Source organism: Cryptomeria japonica, chromosome 11 (assembly GCF_030272615.1).
Source record: "Cryptomeria japonica chromosome 11, Sugi_1.0, whole genome shotgun sequence".
Taxonomy (NCBI): Eukaryota; Viridiplantae; Streptophyta; class Pinopsida; order Cupressales; family Cupressaceae; genus Cryptomeria; species Cryptomeria japonica.
The window spans coordinates 563,231,188-563,252,689 of record NC_081415.1 but is presented as its reverse complement, the minus strand read 5'-3'; the positions used below and the strand labels follow the sequence as shown (position 1 = coordinate 563,252,689).

Below are 21,502 nucleotides of genomic sequence, written 5' to 3'. Positions count from 1 at the left end.
TTGAAGGGTGTCTTATAGTTTCCTAGAAAATTGCGCCTCTTCCTTATGAAATAGGAGCTTGATTTGGATCTCAACAAAGCTGGCATAGAAAAATTCCCAGTGTGGGTTAGACTTCCTAGATTACTGTTGGAGAGTTTAGATTAGGAAGTGTGGACTGTCATAGCCTACTCATTGGGTGATCTCATTATGTTAAATGTGGTGACCAAATATAGAAAGTGTATCATCTTTGTTAAATTTTGTGCCAACATTGTTGTTGACAAGCAACCTTGCTCTTCAATTACTCTTTCTTCAAAGCTTGGATATTGGGTTCAAAAAATTGATTATGAGGGTTCCATTGTGATGTACCACAATTGTCACAAGATGGGTCAAAACATTGTTGTGTGTGGTTTTTCCACGATGACCACACACATTCTAAGCTTTAACAAATTCCTTCCACCCCCAGTATCTGCTCATTAGGGTTGGGTAGTGTGTGTTGTCTTGTTGTAAGTAAAAAGTCTTATGAGAATTATTGTTATTTGAATGAGAAATGTAATGGTTTAGTTGAGGATACAATTTGTGTCCCTCCTATTGGTTCCTTGCTCCCTAGCAAGGAAAATGATTCATCCTCCTCTTTGTGTTCAAGGGACTTTTCTAATCCCACCTAGATGGGTTCTAATTTAGAAAACCATTATAAAGCTAAATCAAAATAAAGCTCTTATTTGTTTTGGATATGAACCATTTATGTGGTAATCCAACTCTTCGATGGCTCGTAGTCTTAGCTTTGTCGCCCCCCTATAGTGTCATGGCTTGATTTTGTGTCATGACTCTTGGTGTTTCCTATTGTTTTAGGTGGTTGTAGGGTGTTTTCTCTTTTCTTTGTATGGACTTGGCCTTATTGGTTCACAGCTCCATTCAAAAGAATTTACGATAATAAATAAATAAATTAAGAATAATTTTTTTTTTATAATGACATGAACTCATACCTAAATTGAACTTTATTGAATGCTTCTCCACTTTTTCCATTTGAAACTTACTCTTCACCTTAAATGAAACCAAGAATGAACCTTATAATAATAAAAACAAAGAAAACAACAAATAAAAATACTTCTCATATCATATCATATCAGATCCTAAAAAGTGTCTTGGAAATCTTCATATTATATCAAGATCAAACAAAGCCAAGAAAAAGATTTAACAAATGCTCTTCCACACCTTCTCTTCAAATTTTATTCTTTGCACTAAAAGAACTTTAAAAAAGAAATTTTAAAATATATTCTTATGTAATGACGTAATAGAAAAAATGAAATCAAACGAAAATTAAAATTTGAAATTATACAAATCAATTAAAACCACGAGATTTCCATACTTTATTGAATAAATAAACATATTTTTGATACATAATTTGTAAGATTTTATTGAATAATGTTCAAATGAAACTCTATCATTAAATATATTTGTCTCATCTTATTGATTGACAAAAATATATAATTTTTTTTTAAAATCAATATCTCAAATAAAATTATATGACAAAAATATATTCATCTCATCCTCTTCATCACTTCAGTTTAATTTTAAAATAAAAATCTTATACATTTTTTTTATTAAAAAAAGATCTTACACAATTTGTTTTATTAAAATTATACTTATTCATTCTATTAACTAAATATTAACATTATAAGTATAAACCAAATTAAAAATAGAATACTGAAAAACACAAACTTCATTGACCACGTGTGGTTTGATGTAATCGAAAAACCCTTATGTTGAGAGTGGGATTTGAACCCACGCCCTTTCGGACCAGAACCTTAATCTGGCGCCTTAGACCAACTCGGCCATCTCAACAGATGATGCTGAGTGCCTTATCAAAATTTTTATTGAATTTTTCCCTGGACACTTTCTCTTCATATAGTGCTTTAACCCATAAACGTTTTCACAGATAAACAAAATATATAAAGAAATAAATAGTCACTTGTGGTCCCATGGTCTAGTGGTGAGGACATTGGACTCTGAATCCAGTAACCCGAGTTCAAATCTCGGTGGGACCTTGATGAATGCGTCAAGTCATTTTGCTCTCTTAAATAAAGTATATCAATCTTATTTAAAAGTTTTTTTTAATTTTTAATTTTTATTTTTTTATTAAAAAGATAAGTTAGAATATGCATCGGAGTAATGTACTCGGGATTACATTCTTTTTTTAATTTGATTATGTATGTTCTACTTTTATTCGATATAGTATAGTATTTTTCACGTGAAACTAGATATTTTGTAAACTAATTTCTATATTATAAGTGTTCAGTGATTAATTTTCAAGATTATTTATGAGTTAATTGCATTCATAGTTTTATATTTTTGTTGCAAATATATTTATTTATTTATGATGCTGAGAATTTGATTTAGCATTAGATATTGTGTAAGGCTCATGTTAAAAAAATTTGGAATTTTTTGTTTTCAATGTAGGGATTTATCTTTTCTGTAATTATATTGGCACATTTTGCAATTCGATCTTTTTTTTTTCATAAGGGATTTTGAGGAGTTTCCAAAGGCTTCATCAAACCACTTGTATCAAGAATTACTTCATTGTTATGTGACCTTCCATATTGGTGTCAAAAATTTTTAAATTTGGGTTAGCAAATATAAAATTATAAACCATGTCATCAATTTCATGTTTGTATCATTCCTTTGCCAATTTTACATCACCTTTGTGTCATAGAGTTCTATTAACTTTGTTAGGATATGTGTCTATTAATGAATAACTATTGGTGATATTTTTTGATAATTGATGCAATCACAAATGTAGTTTTCAACAAAGGATTATCCAACCATACATCCAAACATAAATCACACAATGGAATAACACTTGCATCATGTTGTATAAGATTTATGTTGTTGATATGTTAGAAGTTATGCGACCTTCCACAATTGTGTCAAAAAAATTAAAATTTGGGATAAAAATATAAAAATATAAACTACACCATCAATTTCATGTTTGCATCACGTCTTTGCTAATTTTGCATCACCTTTGTGTCATGGAGTTTTATTAACTATGTTAGGATATGTGTTTGGTAGCATCTTTTTAATAATTAATATAGTCATGGATGCAGAATTCAATTAATGATGTATCCTAACATAAATCAATCTTAAATAAAGTATATCAATCTTATTTAAAAGTTTTTTTTAATTTTTAATTTTTATTTTTTTATTAAAAAGATAAGTTAGAATATGCATCGGAGTAATGTACTCGGGATTACATTCTTTTTTTAATTTGATTATGTATGTTCTACTTTTATTCGATATAGTATAGTATTTTTCACGTGAAACTAGATATTTTGTAAACTAATTTCTATATTATAAGTGTTCAGTGATTAATTTTCAAGATTATTTATGAGTTAATTGCATTCATAGTTTTATATTTTTGTTGCAAATATATTTATTTATTTATGATGCTGAGAATTTGATTTAGCATTAGATATTGTGTAAGGCTCATGTTAAAAAAATTTGGAATTTTTTGTTTTCAATGTAGGGATTTATCTTTTCTGTAATTATATTGGCACATTTTGCAATTCGATCTTTTTTTTTTCATAAGGGATTTTGAGGAGTTTCCAAAGGCTTCATCAAACCACTTGTATCAAGAATTACTTCATTGTTATGTGACCTTCCATATTGGTGTCAAAAATTTTTAAATTTGGGTTAGCAAATATAAAATTATAAACCATGTCATCAATTTCATGTTTGTATCATTCCTTTGCCAATTTTACATCACCTTTGTGTCATAGAGTTCTATTAACTTTGTTAGGATATGTGTCTATTAATGAATAACTATTGGTGATATTTTTTGATAATTGATGCAATCACAAATGTAGTTTTCAACAAAGGATTATCCAACCATACATCCAAACATAAATCACACAATGGAATAACACTTGCATCATGTTGTATAAGATTTATGTTGTTGATATGTTAGAAGTTATGCGACCTTCCACAATTGTGTCAAAAAAATTAAAATTTGGGATAAAAATATAAAAATATAAACTACACCATCAATTTCATGTTTGCATCACGTCTTTGCTAATTTTGCATCACCTTTGTGTCATGGAGTTTTATTAACTATGTTAGGATATGTGTTTGGTAGCATCTTTTTAATAATTAATATAGTCATGGATGCAGAATTCAATTAATGATGTATCCTAACATAAATCACACAATAGAATACAAGTGCACAAGAAGTACGTTGATCAATATTTTGTTGATTCATAGTTTAAAATTTCATCAACATAATTTGCTTCTAGTGTTGACAATTAGAATTAGACACCATCATTTAATTGAAATGATTATTAGCCAGAAAATAAGTGTGCAACTTCTCAAACATTCAACCAATATAAAAATATCCTATCTTGTACTCTCTTTGAACATTTGAATTGGACTCCAACTTAGCTTAATTTCTTGTTCATGAAAATATGTTGATCTTTTATAGACATTCATGATAGAGTATTCCTATATTAGCCAAAAACATTGTACATTGCCTTATGCACATGAGATAAGAACCATGGGTCCAATATTAAATGATTTCTCTTATAATTTTACATTGGAACTAGACAATTAGTTGTAAAATATGTAAATATATCTTTAGACACAAGTGCACAACAAGATGATATCTTTGAAACTCAATGTGACCTAACCACAAATCTTCCTAGGACCATAAAGCATTAAATAACATCAGTTGGTGTTTGATCCAAATATGCGGCCCATAGTCCAAATATATCTCCTTTAAGTAGGTGTAACAAGTCAAATCACATTAATCTACATTAAACAATTGAGCAATGTGTGGACATGTTAAGGGCATCTTTAAGATGCTTTGATTATAATTTGAAGATAGTATAATGAACTAGCAATACCACACATCAAAATTACTAAATATTAGATTACGTGTTTTGAATGAAGTCTACAATAATAGATTCAATCATATTAAGAATTATCGGGTCGTAAATTGTCACCGGGTCAATTTACACCTCATGTTTGTGCCCCTACTTTATCGTGTCTCCCCCTCATGTCCTATTCGAGTATTTTTAGTGCCTTAACTCCATTTCTGATGCCATGTGCACCTGCTAGCTTATTTCTTGGAGGGATATCCTTCTCCGTGGGGCTTATTGAGGTCTCTGATTGAGGAAGACCAGGGTGCTAGCACCCTGGTCCCCCTTGGTCAAGCCATATTTTGAAATATAAGTTGGGCCCTATCTCTCTGACGAGAAATGAAATTTGTGGCTCAACATGACCATTGGAGGTTGGCCTAATTGGTAAAATGACCTAGAATCTCTTATATAAAGACATTTGATCTACCTAATTTCATCCTAATGATCTATCTATTCAAGCTAGCAATCAAGTGTTCATGTATTAATCATCAAGCATTTTCAGAGATCTTCAATGCTGCATATCTTTCATTCAGCCATTGTGGAGCAAAATTATATCATTTATATGCAAGCATGTGTGTGTGATTAGGGTTTTTTCATGTTCATACCATTTCATACGACATATGTGATTACATCCAAGAAGCAAATCATCATCACCAACAATTGCAGATGTGAGGTATACCTTTCCATTATTTATTTCAGTATTTGCAATATTTCATTCAAGGTTAATTCCTAAACCGAGGTTTGACTTAGGCAAACCCCTATTCCCAACCTATTTCCCTTCTCTAGTGTGCACAAGAACATGTATGAAGCTACGATATTCAAAATTGGCTTTATTTATCAAGATGAATAGGTTCCCCTTTGGATGACAAAAAGTGCAGAGGACCAGAGCGACATGTATTCTGGTATCGACATTTTAGGAGCTCCTTATGGGAATAGATTCAAACACTCTTACATTTCTCAGAGCCAAGTTCGTGGCTCCATCCGATGGCTGTAGCTCACCGTTTGCACATAATTACTTGAATTTCAACACATTTACCATAATTTCAACATTTCAACAATTCAACTTAAACGAGGGAATAAATCTCCAATCCTAATGGAAATCTTCTTAGCCCCATCCTTGTTGATTTGTGGCTAGATCTATTAGGTTCACCCCTCTTGAATGTAGTGGTCCCTAAGCCTGAAATTAGCGGTTATTACCTAAATTGGGCGAAAGCCCTAATTTTTCATCATTACAAGAACAAATTGATACTTGTAACTAACAACACTTATAAAAAACTAAAAACACATAAAATAGTTATTTTTGGTTTATGTGAGATTGCTCTTACACTTGGGGTGGTCCTGCATCAAAAAAATTGTGTAACTAAAAATTGAGCAAGACTCACTTTCATTTAAGACTTTCATCCAAAATAATACTATAATGGTTAGCCTTAGTTGTGGATATCCATGTAGAATATTCAATAGGTTTACCTTTCTACTTACAAATATTCTTCATAATTTATACTCCTTGTAGTCTTTCCAATTCTAGCATTCAAAAATTCTTCATTCTCTTCAACTTTTTGTCTTGGCATTTGTTTCATCCAATTCAACTCTACGCTTTTTTTATTACTCTTTTAGGATATTCATACAAATCAACAAGATTAAATATTGAAGTAGCTCAAAATATTCAAGTGTCTAAACTTTATGCACTACTAGAACATTCCCTATGATATTACAAAGTCCAAATTTCCTCATCTTCAACACAATACATTCCTTGTGAAAATAGTACCATCATTTCATCTTCAACTTCATATTCCTTATGTCTTATTTTCCCATCAATATTCTCTTTGTACTTATAGTTTTCCCTTTCTATTTTTTTTTTAACTTTCTCATGTAATCCTTTCATACGTTCTACAAAATTCTCTACTTCAACACTTTCAATTTATATATTTTTAATATCCCTTAATTTTGATATATTCATTAGATTTCAAACAAACACAATCTAAAATGGTGTTTTTCCTATAATTATTAATTGAATAATTATATGCAAACTATGCTTGTGCTAATGCCATATCCCTATTTCCTATACAACACAACCAACACAAGGTTTGATTTGGACAAGTTCTTATACAACACAACCCTTTTCCCCCATTTTCAGGTGTGCAAGTTCAAATCTGACAATACAAGAGGTTATATGAGTGCAAAATAGATTGAGACATATAGTTCAAGATTTTAGATAGGTGGAAACCCCTAAACTAGGTTTCCCTTTGACCGTGTCTAATGCTTTTTTATTGGAATTCTAGGAAACAGACCTATAGGACCTCCTGATTACATTTATGAACCTTTTTGTTATTTTGGACACCCTCAAGACTAAGTTGCCCTCCAACCACGTTTGACACTTTTGACTCTATATTTCACCTACAAGTTCTTATTTATGTCTCATTTCCAAATTGAGATATTGTGTTGGTTTCCTATTTTGTATTTAACTATTTGTGCTTAAACTTATCATTTTCCTATCATTTAATCTAGCTCATTCACACACGCTTTGTTGGTTCCCAAATCAACAGATCCTAAATCCTAGAGGAATAACCAATAACTCATAAACAAATATAGGATTGGATTTGGTCAATGAATAAGATTCAACACAAAGGCTGCAATCGTCTACTCTCTAGGCTCTGCAGGACTTAGGTGGGTATCCCTATCGCAATGTTATAACAATATTTAGCTTTTTACAAGCAAACATTGCGCTATGTAGCAGATGCTTTCAATGAAAATATACCAAGGAAAGAAGGATAAACTACAAATTATGGCTTGAACCTTAGCTTATATCACTCTCACATGCATTGGAAATTGGCTCTAATCTATTCTACACTAAGACTAATTCTAAAACAGAAATGAAAGATGATTTGAATTGGTTGATCCTGAAACTAAGGAAGATATAAACAGTGCCTATTCTAAGGGAATATAGAGTCAAATAACAAGCTTAATAATAAACAACATCATGCTATCAACATTAATACTCAATGTTAAACAAATAAGACTTGCTTAAAATGTTTAAACTAAAAACACATCCATACCCTCTTCACACTTTCTTACACAAATATTGCAAGGCTTAAGACAAAATTTAATTCATTTTCTTGAAATGAAACCCATCAAGAAGACACACATTCTCCATTGGAGAAGACAAGGTAAAAATGTCATTAACATTTTAACTCATACAATATAGCACAAGAAATAGGAGCAAGCAATTAATTTGTTCTCTTTATTGATCTTCAAAATAAGATTGATATATTCACGATAAACTGTTTAGTACACTAAATCTGCAAAAGACTAACTATCTATGTATTACTCTTAATATTTTTTAGTACATACAAATCAAAAGTTTCGAAATCCTTCTTCTTGCCCTTAATTTCCTTTTATAACACAAGGGAGAAAAAACAAGCTTCAGGCCAGAGAGGACACTTGTCAAAATCCTATTGCACTACAAACTACCCTAAGGCTTATGTCCTTGTCTTTTTGTGTGCAATCTTCTTTGATGCATTAAATGCAGGCGGATGAGGAGGCATCATCCTGGGAGCTAGGGCTGCGGATCTGTAAAAAGCGTCCTTACACTAGTACTTTATATCTGCTCCTGTCAGGATCAAAAAGTGTAGCTTGGCGCTTGGTGGCTGGTGTCTTGGAGACCGGTTCTTGATGATTGAGTGTTCTCATCAATCTCCCAAAATGGACAACCTGTGCAAAACTTTTAGGAGAAACAAAAATGGAAAGACTTAGACTAGTCCTCCTCTTCAGGCGGGTCCTCTTCCAAAGAACAATATTTTTTATGCAATGTGTCAATTTCATCAACTAGCCAAACAAAAGCCCTTAAGCGTCGCAACTTACTCATTGCTTCTTTTGTTCTATGGGTTGGCACAGTTGCGGCTTCCAAGGTGAACCTATGATACATCAAATCAACTTCCATGATTTTATCAATGATATTGTGAGGTAATGAAGGACTACGAAGTTGATCACAAGGATGTGTTTATTAGACTATTTGTTCATTCCTTGAAAGAGGATGCAAGAGAGTGGTTCTCTAATTGGTTACCATCCTCGATCAACTCATCGGAGGAATTCCAATTAGCACTTTAAGAGCAGTTTTGTGAAAAAATTTCCGAGTCTTCAATGATCTAGGCCTTTATGGAGATTCACATTCAAGAGGATGAGTTGGTCTCAGTTTTCAATCTCAGATTTGCAAAGACATTGAAGAGAATCCCTCAGAATATCAGACCATCCGATGATATGGATTTAGTGGTTTACCTTGGCGCCTTTGATGCAAAGATGAGCTATAGGTTGAGAAATGAAAGCCCATAAATTTTGCATGAAGCCTATGAGATAGCCAAGAACATTGAGAAAGTCTTTAAGTTTGGGATGAGTATGAAGCTAAAGCCTGAAAGGGGATCTTGGTGTGCAAGCAAGCAATGCGGTTTTGAAGTTATTTATGGTTCCCAACCCCGTTGTCCCCTCATACGTCACTTTTAAAAATGTCAATCAACAAGTCTTACATAGTACCGTTCATGAGCCTAGAGTTGGTACAATGTATGTTGAAGAAGCAAGTGTGCCTCAAAAAGTGTCCATGCCTCAAGAGCCCACTCCAAGTTACACCTATGAGAAACTAGGTTATGTGTATGCACCCAAAGATGACATTGCAAATTAGTTTGAGTTTTCTGTTCCAAACTCAATGGTGTACACAAATGAATATCATGATGAGCTTGGTGTTTCTTACCAATAGTATGAGGGTGCCATTCATCCAATGGTGTATGATCAAGCTTTGGTCACCAATAACACAGATATAGTTATGAGAAGTGAAGACATGACAATGGTAGAGACTCAGTGGCAACCCTACAGTGGTTTTGATTCAAGAAGAATCTTTTGTGCTATGGATGTCAATAATACGACACCTCAGTTAGCAAGTGAACAAGAAATGCATAATGCTGGTTACATGCATACAAATGTTGAAAACCATGCAAGATATGATTCCCATGCTTATGGTGATAATAATGCAACCTATTCTCATGATTGGAATTACACGATTCGTTGTCCTAATATGAATTAGATTTGGATTTAGTTGCAACATATGAGAATGGATCAAACCAAGACAAGGTTTGTGACTATGAGTATGCACTCAATTAAGAGGAGGAAGCTACACATCATAGTTGCACCTATGAAGATGATAATGTTGATTATGAGTTTGTTGCACAAAGAGATGGCATGGTACAACAATATGACATCAATGAAATGCAAGGGCCAAGCACACCTGAAATAAATGAGGTGACATTTAATGATCAACAAACATACATGGTATATACAAATGAGAACCCTTTGTATGATGATACCATTGACATGAACCAACATGTGTTTTGCAATGATATTCTTAAGATCAATTATTATGTGGTCTCAAATCCACTTTTTGAAGAGGAGGATGCACCTTCAGATGAGGAAGATGTTTTGTCAATCTGTGAGAGTGACCTCCATGAAGCTGAGGAAATAGGTTCATATGTTCTATATGAGCTTGATTTTAGTGAACAAGATGCTGGTACCTCAAGTTCTCCATGGGATGAGCTACCGATGTATCATGGTGAAGCAAATGATGAAGGATTGAGGTTCATCCAAGACCAATCTATCTCAAAGCCAGTTGATGTACAATAGAAGTTTCACTCTTGTGGGGAGTCAGATAATGAGAACAACAGTTGCCTTGATTGGCAATATTCTTTGGTTGACATGAGTCACACCCATGACATGGAAGAAATCAACAATGCATATGATGATGTGGGAGAGTTTGAACTTCAAGATGAGAGCTATGATGAACCTAAAAGTGTGGTGACTAACAATGGTTCAAAGGTTTACAGGGCTGAAGAGGAAGGTGTCTATGAGATCCGTTATGTGGATCATTATCAAAAGGACTCCCATGCTGATTTTGATGAAGGGAATTTGTTGAGTATGAATGATTCCTTTGATTAAAGATCCTCCATGCATGTGCAAGAAGATTCAAAGGATGAGTTGGACCTGCTATTTAGTAGTGAGGTGAAAACAACTAATGTTGGCAACAAGGATGTGCATGAGCTTTCTCATTTTTTTGAACAACCATGTGCACTCTTGATGAATCATGCATCCAAAGTATGGCATAAAGGATGCTACAATGAATATGGATGTGTGTCCTTCAAAGAACATGACAACTTTGTGTTGTCTTATGATGAATAATTTCAGCCGTTGGGTGGCTATGCATTGCAAGGTGAATGGGGTAATGAGAGCAACAATATGCATAAGACATCAACTACTAAGGCAAATGATTGTGCCCATGATCAGTGTGTTTTCAGGGATTATTTCAGATTGGGCATAAACAAATCAAAGGGGAACCATATTTTTTACAGGGATAAGTTTTGGTTCTACATGTTTGGTGGTCTGGGACCACCTATTGGATGTTAAAGTCAAAATTTCAGAATGAAGCACACAGTGGTCGAGTGACCTAATGGAGTAGGCACTTGGTCTACTTTTCCAGAGATCTGAAATCTTGCCATGTCCGTAGGGGGCATGCATCCCTGAGCAAGAGCCACTATTGGGACTCAAAAATTCATGCCTGATTTTTGAGGTCCCATGTAAAATTTTGTCCAATTGCACTTGGTTTTGCCCCTGTAAGACCGAGTTACTTTTTTTGACAACTCATAATTTTGAACCCATTGATTGTCAAGCCAAATAGAGAGTTTCCCATGTTTCTCTGCTATTTTTTTAAGCCCCATGGAAATTGGTTAGGCCCCATGAATTCATTTGCTAGGTTTTCAAAGCCAATTTCATTTGCAAATTGTTGAGTTTTGTAGATTGAATAGTGTCAAACAACAACTTGAGGCCCACTTTGAGAATTTTTATTTCACGCCCAGTTGATTTGGAATTCAAAGTGAAGGTACCCCATGATTCTATGTAGAATTATTTACCACATCCCAGTTTGTAACCCCCCAACTCATCATATGATAAGTTTTTGAAGCCTATTCCAAATGAACTTTTTCAGGGTTTCAAGGACAACATATTCCGAATTGTCAAAGAAGCCAACTTTGGGGGTTAACAATTTTCACATGTGACATAATCAGGTCAAACCCTATTGCACACATATTTAGGGTATGTTTATGTACCAATGTGCCAAGTGACGGCTCCTGAAGTGATGATTTGATATTTTTTCAAATCAGAGTTTGAGTGCTACTTAGGTTGTTTTCACAAGTGCAGATTCAGAAAACCCTGAGTAGAAAACTTTGTCAATTAATAACTTTTGCCTCGAATGTCGTAATGACGACCCGTCAGATGCCCTAGAATCTTTGTATTAAAGTCTATCAGTGTGCCAACTCCCAGGGTTTGATCAAGTGTTTTCGATCAGTTTTCAGAGCTAGTTTTGGAGGTTACTCAGGTGTTTTGTGCCAAGTGTCAAAGTTGCAAAAAATGATCAAAATGAAGATTTCGAACTTAGTTTCTCGTGTCCCGATCATGTCTGATCAGTAATTCAGAGCATTCTAAGCTGGTCAGTCGCACATAATCAAATTTTTTTTTTAGCTGCACCCACCCGAGACCCACTAATGACCATGCTCGACGAGACCAATTGTAGTCCATTTAATTGAATATGTGTTATTCGTAATATTTTGATTTGAATAATGTCATATCCATGATTTTGGATAAAATAAAATAAAATATCAAAAAATAAATCCCTCAATGATCAAGATATCTAGCAATGCTAAATAGGAGGGTTAATTAAATCATTTTAAATGATTTAATATAAAGGATGGGGACAATCCAAATAAATTGATTTTAAATCATGATTTAGATTTTTAGTGTTGCCCAATAGTAAATTCTGGTGGGATCAAGAAAATACGAAAGGGAGAGTAAAATTACCCCACTACGACAAATAAATAATCTTTGAACCTTGAAGAGCTGTGAACTTTTTTTTATCCCGCAAGGTTTTCATATCCATTGGGAAGTGGCACAGGGTAAGAAAACCACAGGGATGGAAGGCCTTTTTATCCCGCACAACGTGGAGATCCGTCCAACAAACGCGTGGGGTAAGACATGTGCCCAACACAAAGAGAAAATCTTGTCTCGTGTAGAGTCCTGGGCATGTCAAAACCACTGCGGGATAAGCTCGAATAAATAACAAAAATAAGGTTAGCTGGCGCAGAGAATATGAAACAAAGCTGCCGTGCAAACACAAACAAGGATTTAGGGCAAAAACAAGTGAAAGGGGGAAAGTGCGTTAGTGTATTGGCGACACAATGCATTCATTGCAGAGAATTTTCAAGGCAAGAGCAGCAATGGAGGAGATCTCAGAAAGATGAAGGGAATATTTCATGACAACGACTCAAGTGATTCGCAAAGGGTGGTCCCAAGGTACAATAATTGAAAAATATACAGACTCATTGAGTGGATGTTGATAATCGTTGAAGCTGTGTTTAATGATGGATTTGTTGTGACAAGTGATGTATCATGTGGCCTACCATTTGAGATGGATTCATTGAACCATATGTTGATGCTAAGGGTTTCTTGTTTAACTGTATTGTTCTGCGGAATAAATTTGGGTCGCCCTGAATGTGATTTCCTCAACACGCCTCCTCATCACACCTCCGAGGAGCATGCTTTCGTAAGGTGCAATGCTCGCAGGGTAAGGGTAGAATGTTCAAATAGGAGTAGAGATCACTAAGTTGCGATGCAGGGCATGGTAGATTTCAACATGCAAAAGAGGATGGGGCAAGCCGAGATAAGGGTTGCTAAGAGTTGGATTCCTGTCCCCAATGCAGCACGATAATGGTGTGATGATTTCGTTAAGTGAGCAATACATTTGAAAATGGCAGATGAATCTTTGGATTTTGCTAGTGGTAATCGATATCATCCAAGCAGATGTGGGAATGCTATGATTGGGTGTGATAAGATGAAAGAGGAGGGTTGAATTTGGTATAATCCAGACTTTCTCAACGACAGTCTCAAATAACTATACCTTGTCTATGGTTTTCTCAAGTTCAAAAAACTACAAGTTAGCCAACATGCTTGCACAGAGTGCTATGATTTCCTGCACCCTAGCAAAGACAGGTTGAAGATTACATTGCGAGTCCCTACAATAGTGCCGAGAAGTAACGCAATGAGATGTCAGGACAACATGAGGAGTATCGAAACCTACAAACATAGATCCATAATAGCTTACAGTGATACGATGCATCGAATGAGTGGGGTAGCTGTAATTCAAAAAGCAATTCGTTGTGAACTGAAAAAGTTGCAGAGGGGATTTTCATAAAGTTTGGTATATCTTAATAGGCATCCGAGCTTGATATTTTTGTTGGCCTCCATGTGTAAGTGTAGTTTAACACGCAGTGTGTAGAGAAGGAACGTCAAATATGAGGGGAAATATTTCTGAAATATCAAGACTTGAATGTAATACAAGTGTTATCTTGAGAAAATGTCAACAGTTAAATTCCTAAGACTGATTATTCTTAGAGGTATCAAAAGGAGTGGAATATGAAAAGTAAACTATGTGAAAGTGGAATTTTCACTCAAAAGTGAAATATGTTGTTTCAGAGTAATTGATGGAGTGTTTCTCGTTTTATTTTCACTAAAGGCAATATTTTCACATATGTAAATAGGAAAATAACATGATAAAACTAAAGGGGAAATTTTTATTTTGGGGACAGAGAGGGAAAGTGTGAGCTTTTGCAGTCAAGTGGACAATGGTTACAAATGGAAGGCTTTGATAAAAAGCGTAGAAAGGTGACTTGACAAGTGCCCGTGGATGCATTTTCAGATTTTCAACAAGGTTTCCAGCAGTGGTGCAAATGAGGAATTTTTTCAGAGTAAAGGCGACAGTGAATATGACAACTGACTACAAGGAGTTTTTTAATATTTTGATGTATCACATTCACAGTCAGAGTGCAGTTTGAAGACCTAGTTTTGGAGGGGAAAATGTTGATTCAAAATTGAAGACAAAGGAAACAATGACATGTGTCAATTTGTGATGCATTCTAGGGTTTTAGTTAGGTTTTCTCTCTGGTCTACTTATTCACTTTTCTTCTCATTTTGAAGGGTTCCAACCCTGAGTCTTGCTAGGGCAAACAAATGTATTGCAAAGGATATTGTAAAGTGTTTTAGTTAGGTTCAAATATCTGAAAGTTGATCCTAGTTTTGAAGTTCTCTTTGTTTTGAAATGTGCTTAAAAGCTTTATTTTATCAAATGCTTGTCTCTAGCTGCAAATGTACACTTCTTTGAATGAAATAATCAAGTATTATTGTCATTCTTCAAGCACATTTGTTGCTCTGAGTTGTGTTTTATGATTGCCTTCTATTCAAAGAATGGAGTAAATGCTTTCATGGATGCAATGGGATTTTGTATGTTTTCAAATGGATCATTAAGTGTGATTGTTTGATATTGTTTTAGTAGTCTTGTTGTTACAAGTTAATAGCATTCAAAAGACTTTCAAGACATGCTTGGATGTAACAACATAGGTGATATTTTATGTGACTCTGCTGCCCTCTCTTTGGCACTGGTCATTGCTTTGCAGGTTCTGGTTTAGTTGGTTCCAGATCTTATCAATATCTTTTCATTTCTATGTTTCCTTTCAGTTTTTAGGATTAGGATTAACTTAGTCTTTGTTCTCAACACTTTGAAAAGCAAATGGGATTATGCTCAAGTAATGGTGAAATATCAAGCACCCATTATCATGCATCTGAGAACTATCCACCTCTAAATAGGTCTGTTGTTTAGTTTGTATAGGTTTACCATTTTCAGACTTGTAATAGGAACACCCTCTTGAGTCTAGTGGATCTCGAAGAGTAGAAGGCTTGCATGGCCTTGTTCAGTTACATTTTCTTGTCTTCAGTCTGTAGATAGTGTTGATTTCACATTCTAGATTACCAATCCCATAGTCTGGTGTTGTGTATCTCCTTAGGACTAAAGGTAGCAAGAAAAATCACTAACACGCTTCACAATCTCATTTCTATTACATAGAAAAGGAACATAGACCCACAAGTGTTCAACTCTCCTATTAGGACTATAGTTGAACCTATTTTATGTTCCCAACGATATTGCACAAATGGATATTTGAAATCTTAGTTTATGTTCCTGGGCTTGGATCTCATTTTCCACATATCATTTTGGTGAACCCAACATATCGTATGCATGCATTTCTTCTGATTTTTATTTTCAAATTTGATTTTATGCATTTAATTGATTCACATTTATGATTATTTTTAAAATATATCACTTATGTACTTACATTACATGCATTTAGAGAGCTAGTTCACTAACATATCATTTTGGTGAGCCAAACTCTTCTTATATTTTGGATAATTTCTGATTTGGATTTTCAAATATGAGTTATTTTCATAAAGTTCAGATTTAGATGTAATATTTTCTGAATTTATTTCTTATGTACTTCATTGGTTAATTAATCATAACATTGTTATATCAAATTTCTTAATCAATCAATTAATTAATCACAACATTGCATGTTGCTATTTCTTACATCATTGTTACCTCATTGATTAATATGACACGTATTATTGTTTAGAAATCAAATTTGTTTCATTGTATGTTCAATCAATTAGTTATATGATGAAGATATTTCATAGATGTGATAATGGCTTACCCTCCCTTATATCTCTCTATCCCTCTCCTAAAATTCCTCACAATGACATTTTGGTACACGAGGATGATAATACTAGCACATTTCTCAATGCTTTTCTTTCTACAAATGAAGCATTGATGATTCATGCCTATCTCTCTACCAAAATGGATTTTACTTATTAATATATACAAGCACAAAAGGATCATATTATAAACACTTTCCTTAATGTCACCTTACCTTCCAAGCACTTAAATGACATCTCTTCTAGAGCTGAAGCATTGATGAATTTTTATAATCCTTCTCCCAGAGTTTGTCATACTCATGAGGATATATTGGAGCAAGAGGATAAAATTATTAGCACTTCCATTAATGCTCTCCTTTCTAGAGATGAATCCTTGGTGAACAAGGAGCCTAATCAAGGTCAAGTGAACACAATTTACATTCCTCAACCTCAAGTCAAACCTTTTCTTACAATTAGAGAAATCCTAAATCCCCCACCACAAACTAAATTGGTTATTATTATCAAAGGTGTAAAAAATCCAACTATACATCCTAATTACTTTCTAAACTTTGAAAAACAACTCAATCAAAGTATTAGACTTAATAAACAAGTGTCACAAAAACATTATTATTACACAATTTTCACACATATCATACTCATAACAATAAATAAGATGCAAATGTTGTTCCTCAACATTTTGGTAAGGAGTACAATCTTTTTTAGTAGCTTCGTGCTACTCCAGGTAAGATCTCTCTTTGGGATTCAATTCAAAATTCACCTACATAGCAAGTGATGCTCCATGAATCCTTATCAAAGATAGTTGTCTTACCTCTTGCTGGACCAAATGATGTAGAATTCATGTTTGATCATATGCATACAACAAAGTTTGATATTGCATTTTCACAACATGAATTGTGGCCTTTGGAAGTTCAAAATTAGCATGATCCCCTAATGATTGTGATTCTCATTCAAAAAATACAATTAGGTGTACCCTAATTGATAATGGACCAGGTCTTAATGTTTGTAGCATTGACTTATTACATCAAATCAACATGGATACCTCTTTCATTCAACCTAATTCATTCTCTATTTGTTGTTTTGATATTGTTGTTATGTAGTCGTTAGGTACAATCACATAAAATATAATGATAAGACCTATGATTTTACCACCTATCCATGCCATGCTCAATACCATCACATACAATCGTCTTCTAGGGAGATCATGGACTCATGCTATGCAAGTAGTCCCTTCTACCCTTCACCGCACAATAAATTCATTCACAATAGAAATATGTATACACTATAAGGTGATAAAAATCCATATAGTGGTTTTGAAGAAGTAGGATGTATATCATCTTTTGAAATTATGATTCCATCTACAACATAGTCTCCTATTGATGATGTTTCCTTAGAGAAAATTTGGGCTCCATTAGACTTTATACCTTCCTTTGTTGGAGAATATAAATTCCCCAAATTTAAAATTGAAGCCTTCAAGGAGCATTGTGCTGAACACTACCAAATGCTGAGAGGAGGTGGGGGTGGGGGGTGAATCAACATATACTTAAAACTAGATTAGTTTAAACCTTAGTACAATATTAAAAATTTCATTCCCCATATACATGGAAGCAAATAACAAAAACTTCAGAAGCAGTCATACATGTATACTAAATTTTTTTTTGTGGAAAACCCAAACATGGAAAAACCACGGTGAGAATCTTGATATCAATGCTTAAAATGATTAGGCCATAGGATGGGGAGCTCACTACTTTGAACTTGCAATCTAAGGTACACAATGTTAAGGAAAGATACAAAAGACTTGCACAATTGGAGATCACTTCTTCAGGGAAAGATACATAGTCTCAAAATAATATCATATCAGAAGATTGATCTGTCAAAAGGATTGCATCTACCACAATGCAAATTCTAGTTCACAGACTAAAGCATGTTTGAAATATCCCTCAACTTTTATTTAGTCGCATTTTCGGATCTCTATATATCTTCACACAACATCCACTAACAACTTTATGAAGATTGTGTCCTTTATATACCATCTGCAATCCTTAGAACATCAATAGCTTGGCCAAGAGTAGATGAAACATGTAGAAGCAATTGTTAGCCATAATAAAAATCTACATTGCAAATCCGCAAGGAAAAAAAAACATGGAGGACAATACCATGTCAACATACCTTCCAATCATTACTAAAAATAGTACCACAAACAACAATACATACCAAAATCCTTAGATCATCCCAAAAAAATAATCTTTTAACTTACGTTGGTATACAAAACACAAGCTCCAAACCCAATCAAAAACATCTCATGTAGACGACCACAAAGTCAACATAGATATCAACAGAATCATGACGACCATCCTCAACATCATCTGATACATTTACAACACATGTTGAACCAAGACATCAAGTAGTTAGACTGTTCATTGGAACAATCACAAGTAACAACATTCTACCTTTGGACCAAACTGACTAACATCAAAGCTCTAGAAAAACACAACATGCCACCGATATTTGTCATCAAGGACACAATCAAACAATTTCCATGTGCCCGTACATCATCTACACACCTTGTATTGTCATAGAATCACCATAGCCTTTCACACGATATTATTGTCATTGCACAAGCCAATGTGTTTACAATAGAGAAACAAATGAATATCAAAAAAATGTAGATGACAATCATCATACATCAATCACAGAGTTTTCTGCAATATGCCTTCCACATTCCAAATCATCCATACTTCAAAGCCTTACCAAAATCTCCATAAATATCATCAAGCAACCTATTATATAAACTGAACTGACCATATACCAATCTATACACTAAAAAAACCATAAACTGAACTAATCATATACCAAACTATAGTATAGTAATGTAAACCCTATATCAAACCTTAGTCCTTAACTTAATAAACCAAACTATATCAGACTTAGCATTGTACTCGAACATATCCATACCAACCAGATCATATCCAAACCAACAAGTTTTACATCAATGAGACATCAAAGACAAGATAAAAGACCATAACCAAATCCAAACCAAAGAGACATCTAGACCACCAACAAGCTTGACATCAATCACAACATAACTCAAACTTCAAACAATCTCCCACCACCAACAAGTTTGACATCAATGACAACATAACTCAGACTTCTAACAATCTCTCAAGTTATCATTGATGGCAACACTTATATCATCTTCTACAAAAATATCTCCCCCTTTGATATTAAGGACAAAGGGTAATCCCTCTCACCATGTGATATGTATATTTATATGCTCCCCCTAATGACAACAATTCATCAAAGTAAAAAAAAAAGGCAACATGCACAACTGAGACATCTTTAAACCTTCACTGTATTGTATACCAATAATGGATCTCAAAATGTTGTCCGGTAACTAGTATACCTTAATACATTTTGTCAGACCAAATGTCCTTGTAAATTTTCCTAAGTTCCATGAAGAAGGAATCCCAAGAACGAATTATAGAAGAAATAATATTACTCTAGCACTCACACTAAAGATACAAATCTACTGCAACATCAAGGTCATCTGGATTCTTTATACTCTATTTAACTTTTTCAACGCTTTCTAGTAGTTTGACAAACAAGGTCATTCTTAACTCAATTGTATCCTTAAGAGAAAAATTGTCTCTTAAACTCATCCATTTGTCCTTGTTGAAGTGATAATAGTCATTGAAGCTCACCAACCTTGGACTTGATTGCACTATCACCATCTTTATACAGATCGTATGAGTTGGCTAACTTAGTAAGCTAAGACTCAATTGAGTCAATTTCTTCCTTGAAATTCTTAGTGCCAACATACCATCTCAAACAATAACGATATACCTAAGCAAAATCACTAATGCACATTCTGAAATTCCGCAGGAAACCTCTTAGCCTTTGATGAGCCATCACACATTTCCTAGTCATCTTATCCCGCAGGTCCTTCCTTGTAGTAGACAAATATCTCCTGAACCTCTATCGCCAATACCTTTCAAACTCATTTGTTCATCAATAATTTCTACTAAAAATTTTGGAAGTAGATCAACAACATCATGAGGAACCAATTTTTTTGGACCAAATCAATAGTCAAAGCTCATTCAATAACCTCTTGATCATAGGAGGGCACCACAAGATATAAACCACGTATATTCTTCAAACCATTAGGGTGTTCAAGAATATCTAATACTGTGTTTAGCTCAAGATAATCTTCACCAAGAGATGTAAGGAGAGACACCATTTCTTCTTCCTCTTCCACAACATCTTTTTGTTCATCACCCTTCTTGGGTACCTCTTCATAACTTTCCACAACTACGATTTTTGTTCTTTCTTCTCAACAAAAGACCCATGTACACATTTAATCATTTTGGGAGAAGAGGTAGAAGCCTCTATAGGAGAGGAGGATAGTTTCTTAGTTATTTTTACCTTTGAGTTGTGTCCACCTGGAAACATACTTAATTCACCTTCTTGTCTTGACTCATTTATATTTATACCACCACTTGTTATTTCATCAAATGTCTCAAACCTTTCTTCACTTGAATCCACACACAACCTGAGAAGTGTTTCCTTAAGTGCCAAGCACTCATTTTTTAGATACTTCATTTGAAATCTTGGATACCCATGAAGTTTGTGGTACTATTGCTTCCGTAAAAAAATTCTTTATCCACCATGAAAGTAATCTCTTCTCTGCACAATTCCACAACCCTTAGGGAAATCCTATCTTTGATAATCATCTCCTTCCAGAGATTCTTAAAGGACTTACAACAAGCCTCACTACTGCCATTCAAGTTATCCAAATATTCTTTAATCTAAGCTCCAATAGTCTTATCACTTCTGCACACACTATTCTTCTTTCTAGGTAATGCATTTAAGAATTAATATACCAAACATACAATAAGAAACCCATACCAGAAAAGGGTACTTCTTGATGCAACCAAAGATAGGAGGATCCCCAAAGAGGAAGTGTGGTCCATGCAGCAAGATAAAAACAACACAATACAATA

General features: G+C 34.1%; 2 non-coding genes across 2 annotated transcripts; one reads left to right on the top strand and one right to left on the bottom strand.

Moving 5' to 3' along the window:
* Nucleotides 1-1,740: 1,740 nt before the first annotated feature.
* TRNAL-AAG (transfer RNA leucine (anticodon AAG)) lies at nucleotides 1,741-1,821 on the bottom strand. The gene has a single exon. It is a non-coding gene; the product is annotated as a tRNA-Leu (tRNA).
* Nucleotides 1,822-1,952: 131 nt separating this feature from the next.
* Nucleotides 1,953-2,024, top strand: TRNAQ-CUG (transfer RNA glutamine (anticodon CUG)). Its single transcript has one exon. It is a non-coding gene; the product is annotated as a tRNA-Gln (tRNA).
* The last annotated feature ends 19,478 nt before the right edge of the window (nucleotides 2,025-21,502 follow it).